General features: G+C 40.3%; 1 pseudogene; it reads left to right on the forward strand.

Annotated features, from left to right (window-relative positions):
• The first annotated feature begins 3496 nt into the window (after positions 1 to 3496).
• LOC128571054 (olfactory receptor 3A2-like) lies at positions 3497 to 4512 on the forward strand (annotated as a pseudogene).
• The last annotated feature ends 17143 nt before the right edge of the window (positions 4513 to 21655 follow it).

Genomic DNA, 21655 nt, shown 5'->3' on the forward strand with positions numbered 1-21655 from the left:
CTGGATACAGGATCCTGGGTTGAAAGTTTTTTCTTTTAGGAGATTAAAAGTCAATGATCACCCTCTTCTAGCTTGAAAGGTTTCAGCAGGGAGATCTGCAGTCATTCTAATATTCTTCCCCTTGTAGGTTATGGTTTTCTTACATCTGGCTGCTTTCAAAATTTTCTTCTTCATATTAACTTTAGTGAAGTTAATTATGTTGTATCTGGGGGTTTTCTTATTTGGTTTGAGTTGTGCTGGGGTTATAAAACTGTCTTCTATCTGCGTTTCAGAATTTCCTGGCATGTCTGGAAAGTTCTCTTTCATAATCGCATGATGAAGGGCATCTGTCCTTTGTGAAACAACTTTGTCACCTTCAGGAATCCCCATAAGGTGAATATTAGTTTTCTTAGAATTATCCCAGAGCTCTCTGAGAGAATGATCCATTTTTGCTCTCCATTTGTCTTCCTTTTTGAGCACTTGGGAGTGTTAAGCTAAGATTAGGACTCAATTTTCTCTACACTCATTCAAAATTTACTTTTTCTTCTGTAAAGAAGGATAATTACATAGTATAATTCTTACATGTCACCCTACAAATATGTCTTATCCATTTTAAAGGTTGCCTAATATTCCATTCTATGTATAAATCATAATATATTTAACCAAATCCATATTGATGTGATTTATTTCCTAGTTTTCCAACTTCTAAAAATACTGAGATTAATATTTATATATCTTTCCATACATCTGAAATTAATTCCACTGGCTAAGTTTATGAAAGTAATTTGTGCATGTGTTTGTACATGTGGGTATGTGCATGTGCACCGAAGGGATTGTGAATGCAAAGTTAAAATTTTGTTAAGTATTCTGCATTTCTAGTTGCCAAAAAATGTGCATCACTCTACATCCTGATTGGCTGTGTATAAGAATGATTGTTATTTCATATCTTGAACTTCATTGGGTGTTCATATATCTTTTACCTTTGAAAGTGTTATGAACTATTGAATTATTATTTAATTTGAATTTCCTTATTTGTGGTTGACTAGGTTTTTGCATATAGTTATGAATCACTTAACGATGGGAATTCTCAGAAATGTTTTGTGAGGTGATTGTGTTGTACAAACTTCACAGAGTGTACTTACACAAGCTGGAGGTTAAAGCCCATCACACACTGAGGCTACATGGAATGGCCTGTTTCTCTGACCACTGCTATGTATGTAGACTGTCATTGGTGGAAATGTTATTGGGTGACATGTGACCATATTTGGTATTTGTATTTCTTCTTTGAAAATTGTCTGTTTATAAATATTTTGCCAGTTTGGTGGTAATTTATCTTTTATTAATGACTGGTAGAATCACCTCATGTTTTTAGAGAGTAAAACTTTTGGCGTGTGTGCTGCAAACATATTTCCCAATTTCTCATTTGTCTTTCAGTTTGTTTAGGGCAGCGGTTCTCAACCTGTGGGTCACGACCCACAGGAACTGTATTAAAGGTCCGCGGCATTACGAAGGTTGAGAACCCCTGGTGTAGTGTGTCTGCTGCCCAAATTATGTTTTACATTTTGATAAACTTTATCTTATTTATTTTATATCATGCTTAGAAAGAAAAACTTTTTCATCGTCTGTATCTGATGTTTTTTCTAGTATTTTTACATTTAAGTCAAACATTTAATGTATTTAGAACCTGTATTTGTATATGTTGTAATTTTCTGCTGTGTCTCAATACAATAAAATGAAAGGTTGATTACTTCTATGGTGATATTATATATAATAGTATAACATAAGGTCAGTGAAAGAAAAAATTTGAGTTGTCACCAAAGAAGAAAGTTTTCAGTTCAAGCATAGCTGAGAGAATTACTTGCTAAAATGTAGGAAACAACACTCAAGAAGTAACCAAATCTAAACTCTCCAGAACTTAATATTCATAATATCTAGGATATAATCTTAAATTATCCAATACTGTATAAGAATAATCAAGGAAATGCAACACTTTTTCCAGAGAAAAGAAAATCTATCAAGCCCAACTCTTAAATGAACTGGATGTTGAAATAAACAGGCAAAAATTTAAAGTGGCTCTTAAAAGATGTTTTCAATGAATAAAAATCTTAGGAGATAAATAGACATGAAATGGAAATTCTAAAAATGAAAAATACAGTATGTGAAATGAAATACTCACTGGGTGTATTTAGCAGCCAAAAGGACACCCCAGAGTAAAGTGTCAGTAAACTTGAATGTCAAGAAAAATTATTTAATGTGAACAGAGAGAAATAAAATCCAAAAGAAACAGGATCTCAGAAAACATTAGATAATATTTTAAAAGTCCATTACATTGAGAAGTACAAAAGCAGAAGAGGAGAGAGAAAATGGGGCAGAAAAAATATTTGAAGCAATAATGACTAAGCTTCCCAAATTTGATAAAACATATTTGCAGGATGAAAAGCTAAACACACACTAGACAGAATAAACACCAAGAAGCATACACCAAGCCATAACATTGAAATCCAAAGAGAAAGACAAAATGTGAAATCATTCAGAAACAAAGGCAAATTACATACCAGGAAATAATTATCTGACTAACAGCTGACTTCCCATGAGAGATTATGGGCTCAGGGAAGGGGGGAAGAACATTGTTCAAATTCTAAAAAAACTGCCAAATAGCATTCTACATCTAGTGAAAACATCCTTTAAGATTAGAGACAAAGTTTCCAGTTAAAGCATTTCCAGCTAAAAGAACACTAAGAGAATTAGTTATATGTCACCAAGAAGGTTGTATTACCAAAGTCCTTGTCACTAGCAGATACTCGTATAACACTACGAGAAATTCTCAAAATTTCTTCATCTGAATGATGCCAGATAAAAACTTTCATCCCCTTATAGTTCTAAGAGGAAAACAAAAAAATTCAGTGAAAATGTGCAAAAGATTTTAAGACGTTTTACAAAAAGATGTAGAAATTTCCTGTAAGTACATGAAAGATGCTCACTCTCACTAGTCATCAGAAAGCAGCAAGTCGAAACCATAGGCATTTATGGCTGCGTAGGACAGCTGACACTGAGTTTCTCAGAGATGACCTTTTCCCTCACCAGTGCATTTCTTATCTCCTTATTTAAGGCAGTGGCCCCTAGACCTTCCCAGGGAACTTAATCCAGCAGTGATTCCTCTGATCTCATGTAAGTTTTCTATGCCCCTGAGCCTCTGACTCCTTGTATTCTTTATTAACCAGAGTCCTCATGTATATATAAAATCTTGAATCTTAATTTATTTTTCAAAGTATGGTGACCCATTCAGGTAGCAGAAGTGGGGGGGAGAAAGTGGTGGTGGCATTGGGCATCTCAACTACAAGAAGGATAAAAGCACTGAGTTGGTGGAGGTTAGTGAGTGAGGATATGTCAGAGTCCTGGGGAAATATTCACCTAGACACTGGGAACTCACCATGGGGCTTTGAGCAAAAATGACTTAACATGTTTGTTTTGAGTAAGTGAATGAGTGGACTGATACCTCCCCTGCTAGGACATTTCCTGACAGTAACTCATGGAGCCAGAAGCTGGGACCAACAAAACGGCAGTTGCTGAGTTCATCCTACTGGGCTTGGTGGAGACACGGAAGTTATGGCCAGTTGTCTTTGTGCTCTTCCTCTTTGCCTACCTGGTTACCATTGGGGGCAACCTCAGCATTCTGGCTGCCATCCTTCAGGAGCCCAAACTCCACACCTCTATGTACTTCTTCCTGGGGAATCTATCAGTGCTGGATGTTGGGTGTATCAGTGTCACTGTTCCTGCAATGTTGGGTCATCTCTTATCCCACAAGCATGCAATTTCCTATAATGCCTTCCTTATACAACTCTTCTTCTTTCACCTTCTGGCTGGGATGGACTGCTTCCTGTTGACTGCCATGGCCTATGATCGATTCCTGGCCATCTGCCGGCCCCTCACCTATTGCACCCGTATGAGCCAGAGAGTCCAGAGGATGTTGGTGGCTGTGTCCTGGGCTTGTACCTTCACCAATGTTCTGACCCACCCTCTTGCCTTAACTACTCTCAACTTTTGTGGTCCTAATGAGGTGAATCACTCTTACTGTGACCTCCCACAGCTCTTCCAGCTCTCCTGTTCCAGCACTCAACTCAATGAGCTGCTGCTCTTTGCTTTGGGGTTTTTAATGGCAGGTGCACCTGTGGTTCTCATCATCACCTCTTACATCCATGTGGCAGCTGCGGTTCTACAAATACGCTCAGCAGAGGGCAGGAAGAAAGCCCTCTCCACATGTGGCTCCCACCTCACTGTGGTTTTCCTTTTCTATGGGACGGGTATCTTCAACTACATGCATCTGGGTTCAGAGGAAGCTTCAGACAAGGATAAAGGGGTTGGAGTTTTCAACACAGTTATCAACCCCATGCTGAACCCACTTATCTATAGCCTTAGAAACACTGATGTTCAGGCTACTCTGTGGAAGATATTCATGGGGAGGTGTTCACTGATCTGAGAGGTGATAAAGTCCCTCCTTCCTGTCTCTTCTGGATGGAGGAAAATTTCCCATGAAGGCAGTAACCTGTAATATTAGGCCATAGCCATTTTTCCCTGGCTCCTGATGCCTGAAGATTAGTGCTCCGTTTTTGTCATACAAGGAGACCCTGCATAATTCATTTATTTATTCATTTAATACAGACTTATTGAATTACTTCTGTGATCTGGCCAGTCTTATAGGGCATTGATGATGGCAATGTAGAAAATCTTTTCATTCATACAACTCCCATGCTGCAAAAGTGAACAAAATAAACAAGCATCACATATCATACATCACATGGTGATTAAATGCTATAGAGAAAACAAAGATGGAATATTGTGAAGTTAGGTTCTGGCACTCAAGCAAGCCTCCTGGGCAAGTGGCTGCCTTATTTTTTTGGATAGGTCCATTTCTGGGTAGAGTCGAAACCCTCTAGTCCTGTATGCCTTGGAAACAATGTTTCATGGGGAAGGGTCGTTTGGTTAATCATAGCTTAAGTAGGCTCGGTGCCTGTATCTGAAGCAGCTAGGGTACCAGGTACATACACTGGAGCTGGTGGGTTCAAATCCAGCCCAGTCCTGCCAAACAGCAATGCCAACCACAACCAAAATAGGCAGGTGTTGTGGTCGGCATTTGTAGTCTCAGGCACAATTTTCGTGCCTCGGGAGGCCGAGGCATGAAAATTGCTTAATCCTGAGAGTTTGAGGTTGCTGTGAGCTGTGACACAATGGCACTCTACCCAGGGCAACAGCTTGAGATTCTGTCTCAAAAAAAAAAAAATCATAGCTTAAGTAACTAAGAATACCAATGTAAAGTTTTCTTCTAGTGGGGATGTGAGATTCTTTCCAGATCAGAGTGTGGAAAGTTTTTTTTTTTTAAGCCACCAGCCCAATGTCAAAAATTATTACATTCAACTGTTTGCCTTTCACGTTCAAAAAAATAAGTTTCTCCTATTCATTATCACATAAGAATTCTGAAAATGTAATTATGTAAGAAGGGAACAGAATGAGTCTAGAGAGGAAGAGTCCACTAAATAAAACTACATGAATGCAGACATGATGTATCTTAAGTCAAGAAAGACATGTTCTAGCTCCAATCCCCTGGTGTGTCTTTTTCTCTTGTTTAATGTCACCTTCCTCTCACACACGGTAAAGCCTTTGAAACAGTAATCAGGAGTCCATTCGGGCAGCTATAACAGAACATCATAAACTGTGTGGCTTATAAACAAGGGAAATTTATTTCTCACAGTTCTAGAGACTAGCAAGTCCAAGATCAAGACGCCAATAAATTTGGTGTCTGATGAGATCCCACTTCCTGCTTCATAGATGACTGTTTTCTCACTTCATCCTTAATAGTGCAAGCAGCTCTCTGGGGCCCTTGTTATAAAATCCTATCTATCAGGGTTCTGTCCTCATGACCTGGGCTCCACCTCCAAATATTATCACACTGAGATTAGGTTTCTTTTCTTTCTTTTTTTTTTTTTTATTAAATCATAGCTGTGTACATTGATATAATCATGGGGCATCATTCACTAGCTTCACAGACTGTTTACCAAGTTTCACATATACCCTTGTAAGATGCACCGCTGGTGTAATCCCACCAATCCCCTTCCTTCTACCCACCTCCCGCCTCCTTCCCCTCCCTTTCCCCCTTCCCCCTATTCTTAGGTTGTAACTGGGTTATAGCTTTCATGTGAAAACCCTAAATTAGTTTCATAGTAGGGCTGAGTACATTGGGTACTTTTTCTTCCATTCTTGAGATACTTTACTAAGAAGAATATGTCCCAGCTCCATCCATGTAAACATGAAATAGGTAAAGTCTCCATCTTTCTTTAAGACTGCATAATATTCCATGGTGTACATATACCACAATTTATTAATCCATTCATGGATCGATGGGCACTTGGGCTCTTCCATGACTTAGAAATTATGAATTGGGCTGCAATAAACATTCTGGTACAAATATCTTTGTAATGATGTGATTTTTGGTCTTCTGGGTATATGCCCAGTAGAGGGATTACAGGATCACCTCCCTACTCTTCTTTCCTGTTCCCTTCCCTCTTTCTGGTGGGTAGGATCCCCTAGCCTTCCCTCTCTTTGACCAAACTCCCAGCACCCCTGTCTCAGAGCTGAAAGGACTTTAGATTCAGATTAGCCTCTCCCCCACCATATCCTCTCCATAGAAGAACTGAAATGTCAGCATCCCTGTCTAGACAACACCTTGCCTAGGTAATGACTTGTCTTGTCTTTGTATCTCCTCTTTGATGGGGCACTCACTACCTTCAGACAGATACCAAGCAAAGTGCCTCCCAGCTCATGTGTCAGTTTGGAGTCCTCATGCAGAGGATACAGAGTAATGCTGCAGCACGCAGTGCTGGAGGAGAGTGGGAATGATTCCAGGCCTGTTCCTAATCCCTCTACTAGATGGGCTGTGATTATTGTTGCAATAGGCCTTAGTTTCCTCTGCTTTTCAACTCTAACAGTTACAACCCCCCCCAATCCCCCACTGGCCAAATTACGCAGTGGTGAGTGCTTAGCGCCACCACTGGCCGTCCCATGGAGCTGACTGTGTACTTGGCTGCTCCCTTGCTGCTGAAGTCCTTACATTCAGTTTTGATCACCTGCACCCCTGTCCTGGGAGCAGCTCAGACTCCCGACCTACAGCATCCATTCTACTCGTGCCTGGGAGTCCGTTTTGCTACTTTCCTTTCCTCTACTCAGGTATTATTAATCCATGGCAGGCATTGGGCTGGATCCTGGAGACATCACCATAAAGGGGATAAATGCAACCACCTCCCCTCACCTCCCCTCCCGGAGCCTGAAGGCCAGTATGGGGTGGTCTTCTAAAAGTTAACAGAAATAGAAATAAAATAATTGCAAACTGATGAGTGCCCCAAGGAAACAGGAATCTGACGTAAAGAATAATGGGGGTGGAGGGGGAGAAGAGCTGGCAACTTCTTAGACTGGTTGTTCAGAAAAGGAGTCTGACAAAGAGACATTTAAGCTGAAACCAGAAGCTGAAGGGTGTCACCTACTCAAAACTGGGAAGAGACCTTTCCAGAGAGAAGGAACAGCATCTTCCAAGATTGTAAAAGTGAGGAAGGAGCTTTGCGTGACCCAGAATTGAAAGTAAGTGCTGGTGTTTTCTGAGCAAGGCTATGACACAAATTGAACTGAAGTAGGGGCAGATTAAGCCTGTGAGTTGCTCTACTTTATTGTAATTGCAATGAGAAGTCATTAAAGTATTTTAAGGGTGGAATGGTTCAAATAGGTTGAATAAAGAATATTCTGGTTGCTATGGGGAAAAGCTTTGGAGACAGGAGCAGGGCAGGAGACCAGGTAAGAAGGAAGGGCATCTTGAACTAGGATGGGAGCAGGAGAGATAGGGAAAGAAATTAACTCAGTGCCTGTGGCTTAAAGGAGTGGGCCCCAGCCCCATATACCAGAGGTGGTGGGTTCAAAGCCGGCCCCAGCCAATTTTTTTTCTTTTTCAAGAAAAAAGAAAAACTGAAAAAAAAAAAAAAAAGAAAAGAAAGAAATTATCTCATTCCATTTGGACATGGAAGACATCAGAGTTCAATGGTGGACGGGGTCCCGGAAATACAAGAAAGGGTAAGATCAAGGATGGCCTCCATCTTCTCAGGGACTCAGGGAGGGTACATAATGGATTACAAATGTGGGAAAGGGTTCAAACTCCAGAGAGACAAGCAGGTATTGAGATACACAGGGTGTCCATAAAGTTCATGTGCCATTTAAAATAGTCAACTAGCGATTTAAAATAGTAAACTAGTTAACTATTTTAAATGGCACATGAACTTTATGGACACCCTGTATATGAGGCTTTGTATGGGGATATTTGGAAGCATATATAAGACGTCTAGCATCAGATGAGATCATCTCCTCAAGGAGAGAGAAAACAAAGGTCTAAAGACTAGCTCTCTGTTTCTTCAGATTATCTTCCATCCATCTACCAGAGAAATTAATTTCTTCTTAGAAATCTTGTGTGCTTTAAGAACAGAATGCTCTGGCATATTTCAAAATGGTTAAGTTTTCTTTTTTTTTCTTTTTTTAATTAAATCATAGCTGTATACATTAATATGATCATGGGACACAATACACTGGGGTTTTATAGACTGTTTGACACATTTTCATCACACTGGTTACATAGCCTTCCTGGCATTTTCTTAGTTATTATGTTAAGACATTTACATTCTACATTTACTAAGTTTCACATGTACCCTTGTAAGATGCACCACAGGTGTAATCCCGCCAATCCCCCTCCCTCCGCCCTCCTCCCTTTCCCCCTTCCCCCTATTCTTAGGTTATAACTGGGTTATAGCTTTCATGTGAAAGCCGTAAATTAGTTTCATAGTAGGGCTGAGTACATTGGATACTTTTTCTTCCATTCTTGAGATACTTTACTAAGAAGAATATGTTCCAGCTCCATCCATGTAAACATGAATTGCAAGGGTATAAGTCACATCTGTCAAGCGTAGAACATAAATGTCTTAGCACAATAATCAAGTAAATGAGGCAAAAGCTATATGATTGGCTTGATGTAAGCACGTCAGATTGTATAAAAAAATCAACACATTCGGGTGGCGCCTGTGGCTCAAAGGAGTAGGAGGCCGGCCCCATATACCAGAGGTGGCAGGTTCAAACCTGGCCCAGGCCAAAAACTGCAAAAAAAAAAAAATCAACACATTGTACTCCCACATATGCATAAATGTATCTATGATCTATGTACATATGACTTAATAAAAAAAACTTGCTGTAAAAAAGAAAAAAAAAGAAATCTTGTGTGCTCTTAGCTAAATTTATTCCTAATTCATACTCTTGTGGATGACATTATATTTTTATTATATTTCCAAGTGGTTATCCCTGAAGCCAAAGATGCTGTTAATTTTTACAAGTTGGTCTTGTAGCAAAAACCTTGATGAACTTTTAATTCTAATAGTTTGCTTTTTTTCTATGTAGATAATCATACATTTTAATAATGAAAAATTTATCCCTCCCATTTAAATATTTGCTCTCCTCATTTCTTTTCTTTTTTGTTATAGTGCTATGTTGAACAGTAGTGGTGAGAGTGGGCATCATCGGCTTCTTGCCAACCTTAAAGTTCTCTATTCAGTGTTTTCTCTGGTTTCCCAAGTTAAAGAAATTCAGTTCTTTTTCTAATTTTCTAATAGTGTTTGCCATAAACAAACATTTAATACAATCTAATGGTTTTCTACATTGATTGAGATAATAATAGGATTTTCTCTCTAAGACTATTCATATGATAAATTATGCTGACCAGATTCCTCTAACGTTGAAAATTCTTGTATTCCAAAATTATACCCCATCTGAACATGATACATTGTTTTAAAATACACTTTTAAAATAATCAAATAATATTTTATTAGTAGTTTTCTATTTCTGCTTATAATTTAAATGTTTATAATTTTCTTTACTTATTTGTATGTGGTTTTGGAATATAACATCCACTTACAGCCCAAGTAAGTTAGCTCAGTAAGTAAATTTGAGTTTCTGGAGTTCATTGAAAGGAGTCAGAGAAAGTGACTCTGGAGCCTCTCAGAGCACCATGTCCTTGTATAGATTGACATATGCTCCTCCTGAAACATACTTTCTAGTCATGAGGCCTGTAAGTCTCTCAAGGCCAGGCAGAAAAACCAAGGAGCCATCATAATCTCAAATAATTGACAAAGACATTTGCAGAATATGTCTATTATTTCTGTGGACACTGAAAGGAAAAAAGTCAAGGAAAATCTCATCCTTCCCTTTATTCAAGCATTCAAGCTATTGCTTTCAACCCACAGATTTTTACTGACACCACAGGGGTTCTATCCCCGTTCTGGGGACTGAGGGTACAGAGCTATAGCAGACATGGTAGAAGCTCAGTTTCCAGGTCTAGTGGGATATCAGAGCCCAGGGACAGGACCTGGCTCCAGGGAGCCGCCAAGGGAAACAAGAAATTGGGCTGAGAAGCAGCATTTAGAAGCATCCCACCAGGATCAGTCATCAGACTGTCTCGGTGCTCCCAGATATTTCCCTCCTAATGAGGCTCTAGGGAGGTTCCACTTCCTCTAACTTCCAGGCTTCCTGACATAAATGCTGAATTAATCACGAGGGAATGCCTGCAACCCAGCTAAGCACACTTAACAATTAGCAGTTTGGCTTATTTTAAATGTCTGTGGGAAAGCCTGGCTCTGGAGTCCCTCAGCAGGAAGTCACTGTTACATTTGGCTCTTTCTCTGTCCCAGACATGGGATTCCATAAGGAACATGAATGTATGGGGGGGTGCTGTTGTTTTGATTTTTGTTTTCCTGAGTGCAGAGTAGAGTAAGTCATACATCTCAGCCCATGACACATCACCACCATCAGTCCCAGGGCTCTCTCTGGATTTACTGCCTTTTGTTTGCTCCTCATTCATTTTTTTTCTCTCCCCCAAAGAGAAGCCACTTCAATGCATGGATGTGTTTAAATGTATACTGGTGCCCATCTGTGTCTGAGATACACAAATAATACTACACTATGGAGCCCATTATATTTCTTACTTTGTGCATTAATGCTGTAATATTTATGATCCATTTGCCTTGCTGTGTGGACACACTTCTCCCTGATTCTCTTATTTCTTTCCAATTCATTCTCTATGTACAACCAGGATAATTGTCTTTTCTTTTTTTTTCAATTATTAAATCATAGCTGTGTACATTCATGCAATCATGGGGCACCATACACTGGTTTCATAGACCGTTTGACACATTTTCATCACACTGGCTAACATAGCCTTCCAGGCACCCTCTCCGTTATTGTGCTAAGACATTTACATTCCACATTTACTAAGTTTCACATATACCCTTGCAAGATGCACCGCAGGTGTAATCCCACCAATCCCCCTCTCTCTGCCAACTTCCCCCCTCCCTCCCCTCCCTTTCCTGCTTCCCCCTATTGTTAGGTTGTAACTGGGTTATAGCTTTCATGTGAAAGCCATACATTAGTTTCATATTAGGGCTGAGTACATTGGATACTTTTTCTTCCATTCTTGAGATACCTTGCTAAGAAGAATATGTTCCAGCTCCATCCACGTAAACATGAAAGAGGTAAAGTCTCCATCTTTCTTTAAGGCTGCATAATATTCCATGGTATACATGTACCACAATTTATTAATCCATTTGTAGATCGATGGGCACTTGGGCTTCTTCCATGACTTAGCAATTATGAATAGGGCTGCAATAAACATTCTGGTACAAATATCTTTGTTATGATGTGATTTTTGGTCTTCTGGGTATATGCCTAGTAGAGGAATTATAGTATCGAATGGCAGATCTATTTTCAGATCTCTAAGTGTTCTCCATATCTCTTTCCAAAAGGAATGTATTAATTTGCATTCCCACCAGCAGTGTAGAAGTGTTCCCTTTTCTCCACATCCGTGCCAACATCTCTGGTCTTGGGATTTTGTGATATAGGTTAATCTTACTGGAGTTAGATGATATCTCATAGTAGTTTTGATTTGCATTTCTCTGATGATTAAAGATGATGAGCATTTTTTCATATGTCTGTAGGCCGTGTGCCTATCTTCTTCAGAGAAGTTTCTCTTAAAGTCCCTTGCCCAGCCTGCGATGGGATCACTTGTTCTTTTCTTGCTTATACGTTTGAGTTCTCTGTGGATTCTGGTTATTAAACCTTTGTCAGAGACACAAGCTGCAAATATCTTCTCCCATTCTGAGGGCTGTTTACTTGCTTTACTTACTGTGTTCTTGGCTGTGCAGAAGCTTTTTAGTTTGATCAAGTCCCAGTAGTGTATTTTAGAAGCTGCTTCAATTGCCCAGGGGGTCCTCCTCATAAAATACTCGCCCAGACCGATTTCTTCAAGGTTTTCCCTGCACCCTCTTCTAGTATTTTTATAGTTTCATGTCTTAAGTTTAAATCTCTAATCCAGTGAGAGTCTATCTTAGTTAATGGTGAAAGGTGTGTGTCCAGTTTCAGTCTTCTACAGGTTGCCAGCCAGTTCACCCAGCACCATTTGTTAAATAGGGAATCTTTTCCCCACTGAATGTTTTTAATTGGCTTGTCAAAGATTAAATAAGGGTAAGTAGCTGGATTTATGTCTTGGTTCTCTATTCTGTTCCAGACATCTACTTCTCTGTTTTTGTGCCAATACCATGCTGTTTTGATAACTATCGATTTGTAGTATAGTCTGAGGTCTGGTAACATGATTCCTCCTGCTTTGTTTTTATTTCTGGGTAATGTCTTGACTATTCGAGGTTTTTTCTGATTCCATATAAAACAAAGTATTGTTTTTTTCAAGATCTTTAAAGTATGACAGTAGAGCTTTAATAGGGATTGCATTAAAATTGTATATTGCTTTGGGTAGTATGGACATTTTAACAATGTTGATTCTTCCCAGCCATGAGCATGGTATGTTTTTCCATTTGTTAATATTTTCAGCTATTTATTAGAGTTTCCTAGTTCTCTTTATAGAGATCTTTCACGTCCTTTGTTGATAAACTCCCGAATATTTCATCTTCTTTGGCACTACTGTGAATGGGATAGTGTCCTTAACTGTTTTTTCGACTTGAGTATTGTTGGTACATATAAAGGCTACTGATTTGTGAATGTTGATTTTGTAACCTGAAAGGCTGCTGTATTCCTTGATCACTTCTCAGAGTTTTGTAGTAGAATCCCTGGTGTTTTCCAGATATACAATCATATCATCTGTGAAGAGTGAAAGTTTGATCTCTTCTGACCCTATATGGATACCCTTGATCGCCTTTTCTTCCCTAATTGCAATAGCTAAAACTTCCATTACAATGTTAAAGAGCAGTGGAGACAATGGGCAGCCTTGTCTGGTTCCTAATCTGAGTGTAAATGATTTCAATTTAACTCCATTCAATACGATATTGGCTGTGGGTTTGCCGTAGATGGCCTCTATTAGTTTAAGAAATGCCCCTTCTATACTAATTTTCTTAAGTGTTCTGATCATGAAGGGATGCTGGATATTATCAAAAGCTTTTTCCGCATCAATTGAGAGAATCATATGGTCTTTGTTTTTTAATTTGTTTATGTGCTGGATTACATTTATAGATTTACGTATATTGAACCAGCCTTGAGACCCTGGGATAAAACCGACTTGGTCATGATGTATAATTTGTTTGATGTGTTGCTGGATTCTGTTTGTTAGGATCTTGTTGAATATTTTTGCATCTATATTCATTAGTGATATTGGTCTATAATTTTCTTTTCTTGTTGGGTCTTTTCCTGGTTTGGGGATCAGGGTGATGTTTGCTTCATAGTACGTGTTAGGTAGTCTTCCTTCTTTTTCTACCTTTTTGAACAGGTTGAGTAATATAGGTACTAATTCCTCTTTAAAAGTTTGGTAGAATTCTGATGTGAAACCATCTGGTCCCTGGATTTTCTTTTTAGGGAGGTTTTGTATGGTTGATGCTATTTCCGAACTTGATATGGGCCTGTTCAACATTTCCACTTGATTCTGGCTAAGTCTTGGAAGGTGACGTGCTTCCAGGTATCGGTCAATTTCCTTCAGATTTTCATATTTCTGAGAATACAGTTTCTTGTACTATTCATTAAGGATTTTTTGGATTTCTGAGGTTTGTTGTTATTTCATCTTTGTTGTTTCTGATTGCTGACATTAGAGATTTTTCTCTTTTTTTCCCGATTAGGTTGGCCAAAGGTTTATCTATTTTATTGATCTTTTCGAAAAACCAGCTTTTTGATTTATTGATCTGTTGTATTATTTTTTTGTTTTCAATTTCATTTCATTCTGCTCTAATTTTGGTTATTTCTTTTCTTCTACTGGGTTTGGGGTTGGAATGTTCTTCCTTTTCCAGTTGCTTGATATATCCCATTAAGTTGTTAACTTCCTCTCTTTCCGTTCTCTTAAGGAAGGCTTGCAGTGCTATAAATTTCTCTCTTAGAACTGCCTTTGCAGGAGTTTGCACCTGCCTAAATCACAAGGATGTCTACCAGGCCACTGTGATCTGCCTCTCTCTAGCAGGAGGAGGTGAGGTCTGACAACCTTGGGCGCTTGATGAAGGTTGGGGGGGTTTTCACTCAGGTCCAGTCACGCCCCTGATTAATGTTAGTGACAGAACAGAACGGAACAACTCTGCGGTTCCCCTGCAGAAGAGAAGTTGAATTGAGTTCCAAATCAGCTTGTATTTGCTCTTGTATTGTCTATAGGCTGATGGGATCCCCTGAGGGCCAGGTGCGTCTTAGGTTTAGTAAAGCAGACCTCTGGGTCAGCCCCGCCCTGGGAGTTTCCCCAGTTTGCAAGTTGGAATTGCCTCAGGCAAATTCTATACTCAGAGTCTCTGGTTGCCCAGGGAGACAGGGGGTGTGGCTTCAGAATATTCGGTAGTGAGCCGTATTGCTAGCAAAAGAGGGCTGCTGTTTTATGGCTCAGGCAACCGCTGCTCCAGTGTAGCTCCCTTCCGGCCAACTGTCGTCTCTCCGCTCCTGTACCCCAGAGTCTGCACCGACCGGCTGCAGCCTAGCACTGTCTACACCCCTCGAGCAATCGCCCAAGGGTCTGGACCCTTGGGGGACAGGCTTCTAGACTTTGGAGCGAGAGCAGAGGGGAGCGTGGGGAGTGCTGGGAGCCTGGGGTTGTGATCAGAGAACACACACAGCTTTACACGTTTTATGCCTGGCCGTATTGTCACCAAAAGACAGCTGTCGCACTGTGCCTCAGGGAACTGCCAGTCTGGTGCGGTCCCCTCTCCACCGACCGGGACTGATCTCCAGACCTCAGTGTGAGTGAAGGGGAGCGCTGGGAGCTCAGAATTCCAGGTAGAGAGTATATACAGTTTATACGGTTTTATGCCTGGCAGGAGGATGCTGTGGCACCCTAGTGGGGAGGTAGGTCCAGTTTTTAGAGGGTCTCTCCTATGGATTGTAGTGAGAGGACCTTTGAACTCTGCCCGGTTGTTTGTGGGGCACTCTGAGCCGTTCTCATGGGGGAGGGGACTCCCATCCACTTGGTGATGGATTTTGTACCTCTTGTTTGTATCCTTGTGGTTGCAGCTCGCCTCAGTGGGGTTGACGTGTGTTCTTCAACCTTCTCTCTTAGTGCAGCTCAAATCCACCAGGTTACTTGCTGAATTTTTGTCCTTTAACTCTCCTACTTGATGGGAGCCTCTGTGGAGAGCTGGGTTCAGTCAGCCATCTTGTCTTCTCCCCCTGAGATTAGGTTTCAACATAAGGATGGGGAAGAGGGAAGACAAACATTAGTCTATGTCACCATCAAAGCCATTCTTCATTCTGTTATGCTGTTTTTGATTTCTAGCATTTTCTTTTGATTCTTAAAGTTTCCATTGTTCTCCTCACATGGTGTCACTTTTCAAATATGGCCCTTAGAATCTTAATCACACTTATTTTAAATTCCCAGTCTGATGTTTTCAAATCTCTGTTACATCTGAGTCTAGTTCTGGTGCTTGCTTTGTATCTTCAGGCTCTGTATTTTACCTTTTGATATGCCTTGTAATTTTTTGTTGAATGGTGGTCATGATGTATTTTGTAAAAGGAGCTGTGGTAAGTAGGTCTTTGGTGTGAAGTTTTGTTTACCTGCCCAGGAGTCCTACTGTGCTTATTTTTTGCTGCGCACATAGGCATCAGAGGCTAAGATTTGTCTGGTATTCTTGTTTTTGTCTTCCCATTATCTTTGCATTTCCCTAGACATTTCTTCTTTAATAGGATCCAATCCTTGAAGATTTTTCCATTGTAATCACTTCACTGTATAGGAGACCTACTGATGTGGTGGCGTAGACCTACTAATGTGGGAGCAGGGAGAAAATTTTGTTAATATAATTTTACAATGAGGTCCCAGTTTTTCAATTAAGACTCAGGTCTCACTCTGTATCCCAGTGGTGTGACCTTCACATTGGAAGGATAGAGTCATATTTCCTTTTTCTACTAGAGGGAGTTGGATATTTTTCTCCCCCAAGGTTGTCAATTAGGCTCTGGTAAAACCCATACATGGTTAGGCTCTGGTAAAACAGTTTCCTTTGAGGGCAAGACTTTGTTAAAGAAATATACTCTTGGCATATTTTAACATGGTTAATTTCTCCTCCTCCCTGCAAGAAGCATAAAGGCATTCCCCCCCAATTTTCACATGGATATTCCAGTGAATTTCCTAAGGGTAAAACTCAGGAAACTGAGATTCCTATTGTTCTACTAACTCTGTCCCTCCAATGCAGATTTTTAAACTCTCAGGCTAGTCCACTTCTGTTCTCCAGAAATTTGTAGATCGAAGTCTAAGTGTTCCCACCTTTTCTGTCTCCAGCAATGGGCTTCTGCTGCACATAAGCTGTGATTCTGTGTATCAGTGTCACTCCATTTTTCAAGGGAACAACTTGCCTGTGACCTCAGTTCTCTGGGGAATCTAAGAAGAGTTGTTTCCTTTCAGTCTTTTCAGTTTTTTTATTATTGTGAGAATAATAGAAAACACAATGTGGGATGATGACTTCCAAGTTCTTTGTATGTTGGAGTATAAATCAGAAGTCCACATTTTATTTTTTTTAATTGTTTGTGATGAATATTTATGGTCTGTTTGACTTCTATGACCACCTTTCTAATAGGTACCAATTTCTGATTGGCATCCAGATAGTTCAGGGAGTGTATTTGTTAGTTCTCAAAGGCCAATTTCACCCCCCGTGGTGAAACCCATATTTTGGAATTGGGGGAATTAAGTGATTAGAGAGGTCAGGGTTCAGTACCCCTCCATGAACCCAGGGTAACCCTCAAAGTGGAGGGGACACTGATTGATTTCCTTGTGGACACTGGCGCCCAGCATTCGGTGCTTTTAAGAGATCAAGGTAAACTAAATACAAGAAAATCTTGGGTCCAAGGGGCAACTGGGATGAAGCAATACTCATAGACTACCCCAAGAACTGTAGATCTGGGCATGGGCCAGGTATCCCATGCATTTATGGTTATCCCAGATTGTCCATACCCCTTACTTGGGAGAGATTTATTAACCAAAATCAGGGCTCAGATATCTTTCAAGCAGGATGGCCCCAGGTTACAGATGGGTCAGGGTGGCTAATACAAGTTCTGACTGTTCCATTAGAAGATGAGTACGCACTCCACCAAACACCACATGGGGCCCCGGCTGACAGGACTGACTGGCTCCACTCTTACCCATTGGCATGGGCAGAGACAGGAGGAATAGGATTAGCCCTTCATCGGCCCCCTGTCTTCATGGAACTTAAGCCAGGAGCGGAACCCATAAATGTGAAGCAATACCCCATGGCCACAGAGGCAAAGAGGGGTATAATCCCGCACATTAGGTGCCTACTTCAGGTGGGTATTTTGGTCCCCTGCCAGTGTGCCTGGAATATCCCCCTGTTGCCTGTTAAGAAACCCCTTACAAATGACTATCACCCAGTACAAGATTTACGGGAAGTAAATAAGCGGGTATTGGACATCCACCCCATGGTGCCTAACCCGTATATACTTCTCAGTGCCTTGTCATTGACTCAGAAGTGGTACACAGTACTAGATCTAAAAGATGCCTTCTTCACTTTGTCTCTTGCCCTGCAAAGCCAGGCTATATTTCTTTTGAGTGGAGCTACCCAGAGGAAGGCCTCAGTGGACAGCTGACATGGATCTGCCTACTGCAAGGTTCCCAGATATAATCAAAAAGATGCACACTTTTTTGTACATATTGCCAGAATGGTCACCAGGAAATAAAAAGAGTTTTAACTTGCTTTCTTCAAATTAATGTAATGGGAAAGAAATGTCAAGCTTATTCACTCTTCCCAATCTGATGTGTGAAACGTTTTATTATGATGTTCCCAGCTTTCTTTACCAATAATGACAAGACAAATAATACTTTAAATGAACTCAATTGAGATGATAAATGTTAATTTACATCACTATAGTATCACTTTAGTATCCCATAATATCATGTTATAAACTTCAAATAGATGTAATAAAATTTATTTATTTATTTTATTAAATCATAGCTGTGTACATTGATATGATCATGGGGCATCATACATTAGCTTCATAAACCGTTTGACACATTTTCATCACACTGGTTGACATAGCCTTCCTGGCATTTTTGTAGTTATTGTGCTAAGATATTTACATTCTACATTTACTAAGTTTCACATATATCCTAAAAATGTAATACCTATTGTCAAAAACTACTGCAAGGACAGGGCAAAATAGACTATTTGGAACAAAATCACACTTATCGGAAAAGGTATCTCATAAAGAAACAAGGCAAATAGCTATATGTTATACCGACTATTAATGAAGATGCTATAGATACATGAACTTTTTGTGTTTGTGCTAGGCATCATTAAGTTAGTGCTGGATAAGGTAGCAAATACTAGACTGCTCATATTTGATCTTCTAATCTTTCATAAATTTAATTTTGTATTTTTTGTAGATCATAGCAATGTGTTAAAAAATATATTTTCACACACACACGCAAATATTTTCCTCAGCATCAATTACTGAATGCTTTTTCTCAAAAAAGAAAAGAAGAAAAATGTACACTAAAAAATGTCATTTTGTGACTTTGGAAACAAACAGAAAGAAACATGCTTTTGTGTTAGCATATTCTAGTTCTAGAAATTTATTTTGCAGTGCCTGTGGCTCAAAGGAGTAGGGTGCCAGCCCCATATGCTGGAGGAGGCGGTTTCAAACCCAGCCCCAGCCAAAAACTGCAAAAAAAAAAGGAGGCGGAGCAAGATGGCAGCCGAGTAACAGCTTCCTTGCATCTGGGCACTGTGAGTCTGGGGAGATAGGACTCCAGGCATCTCTGGCTGGTGGGATCTGCCTATCATCACCCCTGAGAGGATACAGGGAGTCAGCAAGAGACTTCTGGACCCCAAGAGGAGGACTAAAACAGTGGAAAACTGGCAAGTGGTCGCGTGTCTTCAATCCGTCTAAACCCGCCCACAACTGTAAGTTCAGTAGCAGTGAGACTGCAAACCAGAAAGGCCTTACCTGTGAACTGTTTTGGTGTCTTTGGACTTGGCACTCAGCTGAACTGCCTTGGGGAGAGCCTGAGCGGAAGTGCGGAGAAACTTGGCCTTTGTCTAGGGCCCCAGTCTGAGCCGCTGAGCCAGACGGAGCTAATAGTGTTTGGCTCTGGGTCACAGGCAGCCATTGTGAGCGATCTGCCCCGGCAAGCTCCACCCTCAGGGTCGCAGAGCTAGAATTGGGTGGGAGCTGGTAACCCAGCGACCAAGTAGCCTAAGGGTGGGGTCTGAGCCGCCTTGCAGCCCTAACCCTCAGGGGCAGAGAGAGACCAGTTTTGGCACACAGGATAAGTGGATAGCCACTTCAGCAGTGATTCCAGCGACAAGCACTTCCCTGGGAAAGCTTCTGCTCAGCAAGTGAACAAGTTCAAAGTGCCTTTTAAGTAGGCTGAAGAGAGATTTAGGGTGTCTACCTTCTGGGGTTTGAGAAACTAGCAGCGTCCAGTCGTATCAGAACTGTGATTAACATCTCATACCCCAGAAGACCACGTGTTGCCCAGACAATATTCAATAACATATACATACTGCTTTGTTTTTGGTTGTGTTTTTTTTTTTTTTTTTTTTTGCTTTGGTTGTTTTTTTTGCTTATTTTGATGCTGTTGATTGTTGTCTTGCTTTTTAAGTTCAACCGTTTCCATACAGATCCTTTATCTTTCTCAATTTTTCTAGTTTAATTATAATTTCCCATTGCTGCCTATTTCAATAATTAGAACTTCATTTTTGTTAGTGTTTCTACTGCTATTATTTGGTTTTCCACCCAATTTTATCCCGTAAAGTTTTCTGTTTGCTTGTTTTGGTTTGATTTATAGCATTTTTGTCTTTCCTCTCTACTTGGTGGAGGTGGGATACTGTGTCTGATCAGGTTAGCAAAGAGCTGCTGACCTCAAGGGAACCACCCAACTGGGCACCCCCAGAAGGTGGTTTTTTTTTAGGGCTGTATCAAAGTACCCTACTGTACACCTATATTGCTCTGTCTCCCTCTTTCTGTGCCTCTCTTCTTTTTGTCAATATTCCTTGTACCCACCCCCCTGCTTTCTCTATTTTTCTTTTTTTTTCTTATCACTCGGTCCTCCTTTCTTTCATCCCCTTTTTGCTCTTCAACCTTCTCACCCTTCTGGTCCTGTAACCCTTAGTCCACAGGCATGAGAACTTAAAGAGCAAGAGGAAGTGAAAGGAAAATTAGGGCAAGGAAACAGATAAAAGAAATCACTCATGAGGAAGAATCAGCAGAAAACTCCAGGCAACATGAAGAACCAGTCCAGAACAACCCCGCCAAGGGACCATGAGGTAGCTACTGCAGAGGATTCCACCTATAAAGAAATGTTAGGAATGACAGAAAGGGAATTTAGAATACACATGTTGAAAACAATGAAAGAAATGATGGAAACAATGAAGGAAACTGCTAATAAAGTGGAAAATAACCAAAAGGAAATTCAAAAACAGAATCAAATAAGAGATGAACGATATGAAGAATATAAAAAGGATATAGCAGAGCTGAAGGAAATGAAACAGTCAATTAGGGAACTTAAAGATGCAATGGAAAGTATCAGCAACAGGTTAGACCATGCAAAAGAAAGAATTTCAGAGGTAGAGGACAAAGTTCTTGAGATAACTCAGACAGTAAAAGAGGCAGAAAAGAAGAGAGAGAAAGCAGAATGTTCACTGTCAGAATTATGGGACTTTATGAAGCGTTATAGGAATTCCAGAAGGGGAAGAGGAATACCCCAGAGGAATGGGAGCCATACTAGAGAATATTATAAAAGAAAATTTCCCAAATATCACCAAAGATTCTGACACACTGCTTTCAGAGGGATATCGGACCCCAGGTCGCCTCAACTCTAACCGAGCTTCTCCAAGACACATTGCAATGAACCTGTCCAAAGTCAAGACAAAAGAAAAGATTCTGCAAGCTGCCAGGAGTAAGCGCCAATTGACCTACAGGGGCAAATCCATCAGAGTGACCACAGACTTCTCTAATGAAACTTTCCAAGCAAGAAGACAATGGTCATCTACCTTTAATCTACTTAAACAGAACAATTTCCAGCCCAGAATTCTGTACCCTGCTAAGCTAAGCTTCAAAATTGACGGAGAAATCAAATCATTTACGGATATACAAACATTGAGGAAATTCGCCACAACAAGACCAGCTCTACAGGAAATAC

This window comes from Nycticebus coucang, chromosome 18 (assembly GCF_027406575.1).
Source record: "Nycticebus coucang isolate mNycCou1 chromosome 18, mNycCou1.pri, whole genome shotgun sequence".
NCBI classification, from domain to species: Eukaryota; Metazoa; Chordata; class Mammalia; order Primates; family Lorisidae; genus Nycticebus; species Nycticebus coucang.